The sequence below is a fragment of the Pinus tabuliformis genome, chromosome 7, assembly GCF_031772625.1.
Source record: "Pinus tabuliformis cultivar Carrire ecotype Pingquan chromosome 7, CPIR1, whole genome shotgun sequence".
Classification (NCBI taxonomy): domain Eukaryota; kingdom Viridiplantae; phylum Streptophyta; class Pinopsida; order Pinales; family Pinaceae; genus Pinus; species Pinus tabuliformis.
This window is the reverse complement of record NC_142293.1, coordinates 557,947,920-557,951,451: the sequence shown is the minus strand read 5'-3', so window position 1 is coordinate 557,951,451 and position 3,532 is coordinate 557,947,920.

Below are 3,532 nucleotides of genomic sequence, written 5' to 3'. Positions count from 1 at the left end.
ACTATGTTTGAATCGATAAATGTTTAATTACCATTATGGTTTCCTTTAACTTCTGGACAGTTTGCAAGATTCACTTTCAGGGACAAGTAAGGTGAGATACACATTAATTTAATTTCCCTTATAAGTTTATTTACACATTAAATTTCTTTTTTATGTTGCTGATGCTTTTAAGTTAACTTTACATAGAATTAGTGCAAGCATAATGGTTTGAATTGTTTTTGAACTTATTCCAACATTTACAGTCTTTTTGTTATTATGCCGGCACTGCTTTATTTCCCGTTATGATTTCCTTTCTAAATTTCCTCTCGCATTGATTGCTTTTATCTCCTGCATGATTTTAATTGTTTGGTTTGGTGTTTTCTTGAATTCTCTTTTAGTGTAGGATTTCATTTATTGATGAGATTAATACGCAAGATAGACTAGCATTTATTTTGCAGGTTGTCAGGGGCTTTCTCTGGCATTTCCAGTGCTGCGTCTCGAAGTTCACGAACTATCTGGATTGAAAAATTAAATGTTGGTACATTTATAGACCCTATACTACACCCAACATTTTGGCGCCGTTGCCGAGGAGGCGCTCAGGGGATTGACCTTGGTGATCTACCACAATTGGTTTTTTTTCCTTCACCTAGTTTCTCTTGCAATTTTATGTTCTTTGAATTTATTTCTTTCTTGCACTATGGCTTTAAGGTTTCTCATTTTCAACTCCAGATATATCTAAACCATTTATCATTAAGTGTGATGCTTCCAGATTCAGTATAGGTGCAGTATTAATGCATGAAGGGCATCCAATAGCTTTTGAAAGTAGGAAGCTCAATAAACAAGAACATCTTAAGTCTACATACAACAAGGAAATGCTCACTATTATGCACACACTGGATAAGTGGAGACAATATCTTTTGGGAAGTAAGTTCTCCATTAAAACGGACCATAATAGTCTCCAGCACCTCCTTCAACAAAAAACACTTTGCAAAGAACAACAAAAGTGGATTGAAAAAATTTCCGCCTTTGACATGGAGATACTACATAAAAGGGGAAAAGACAATGTAGTAGTAGATTCCCTATCTAGGAAGGATGAAGAACCAACATTACTTGCAATCTCGGTTGTTGTTCCTGAATGGCTTAATGAGATTCGAAGTGAGTATGCTAAGGATCCAGAAATAACTACGATAATCAATAACCGTCCAAACAACTCAAAATTTGAATGGAAGAACGACATTCTATGGTACAAGGGAAGAATCTATCTAAATTCAAACTCCAAATTTAAATGCAAGATACTCAAGGAGTCACATGATTCACTATCCACCAGACATGTAGGGTTCTTTAAAACTTACTACAATCCACGTCAATCATTGTTTTGGAAGGGGATGAGTCGTGATATTCAGAAGTATTTAGCAGAATGTGACACCTGTCAAAGAAATAAAAGTGAAAATATTATGACACGTGGATTACTTCACCACTTAAACATTCTGAATCAGAAATGGGAAGAAATATCAATGGACTTTATGAGGGATTACTTGAATCTGAAGGCAAGGATAAGATTTTCGTAGTAGTTGATAGACTCGCCAAATATGCTCACTTTATTGCAATGAAGAAATCAAACTCAGCTAAACAAATCGCTGAGATATTTTTCAATTTTTTTTTTAAATTACACAGTTTTCCGAAAGTCATTATGAGTGATAGAGATGCAAAATTTAAGGGTAATTTTTGGAAAGAGTTGTTCAACCATATATGAACCTACCTAAATATGAGTTCCACTTACCACCCTCAAAAATATGGAAAAAATGGAGGTTGTCAATAAATGTTTGGAATCCTACCTACATTGTTACACCACAGAAAAACGAAATAAGTGGGCTTAGTGGTTGCATCTCATTGAATGGTGGTATAATTCTACTTATCATACATCAACAAAACTGAGTCCATTCCAAGCTTTGTATGGGTATGAACCTCCAAAATGGAAGGATCTAGCTACCATCCAGACAAATCTACTATCTGTTAAAAATCGACTAGAAGAAACCCAGAAAATCATCCAAACCCTAAAAGAAAATTTAAATAATGCAAGAAATCATATGAAACAACGATCTGACAAAAATAGAACCGAAAGAGAGTTTGAAGTTGGAGAATGGGTATTTGTCAAACTCTAGCCATACAAGTAGTTTTCCTGGAAACAAAAAGGAAAAAATAAATTGGCATTGAAGTTCTATGGGCCATGCTAGATCAACAAAAAGATTAGCCAACTTGAATATAGTTTAAGCCTTCTGGATAAAAGCCGTGTTCACAAAGTCTTCAATGTATCTTGCCTTAAAAAGGTATTAGGCAACCATCAATCAGCGAAAACAATGCTTCCATCCTTGGATGATGAAGGAAGGGTCATTTTCGAACCAGAAGGTATCTTATCTACCAAAGAAAGGAAGCTTTGATCTCGTGTAATCAAGGAATAATTGATCAAGTGGAAGGACTTACCAAAAGAAGAAGCTTCTCGGGAGACTGAAGCATTTCGTCAACAACATCTGTCGTTACATACGCTTTGAGGTTAAAGCATTCTTTTGAGAGGAAGGCCATGTTATATAAAAAATTAGTTAGTTCATAAGTTATTAGGAAAAGGGCATGATCAAAGATCATTCCCATTCAACAAGAGGTACCCAAGGTAGTATATAGCTAGGGCCTTCCACAAAATGTAAACATCATCTATTCATTTATTAATAAAATATATATATCATGGCTGTCAATTGCTAAATTTGTGTGTTCCAGTGATCAACCAATCTCCTATAAAGAGTGTGATGAACAAAGTACCAGAACAAGCATGGTTAGGTATGTATTACAACATATCTCATCTCAGAGTATTTGGATGTGTAGCTTATGCACATGTGCCTAAGGAGTGAAGAGGAAACTTGGATGATAAAAGTGAAAAATGCATATTTACTTGTTATAGTGAGCAATCAAAAGCTTACAAATTGTATAACCCTGTCACAAAGAAGACCATAGTCAGTAGAGATGTTGTGTTCAAAGAACAAGAGTCATGGAATGTAATGGTAGACTAAATAGTTGATGCACAAGTGCCATTGATGGAAGAAGATGATGTAGCAGAAAAGGAACAACAAGAATCACAGGTGAAGACACTAAACAGAGACACACCAACAAGGATTCAAAGATTTTCAGAGAAACATGGACCTTCAATCAGATCAACAAATCAAGATTCTCCTAATAGTCAATCAGGTGATGAATGAAGCAATGGTAAGCAAACAAAGATAAGTCTGAAAGCTATTTACTATGATTTGGATGTTAGTTCAAATTTTGCATTAGTGTCATTCCAAACTTCTTCATTTGAAGAAGCAATCAGAGATGAAAATAGGGTGCAAGCCATGGATGAAGAAATTGAAGCTATTGAAAAGAATGATACATGGGATTTGGTTGATTTACCAAAGGGAAAAAATCTCATTGGTGTAAAGTGGGTGTACAAGACAAAGTTGAATGAGAAAGGTGAAATTGAAAGATTTAAAACTAGACTTGTAGCAAAAGGATTCTCGAAGCAACC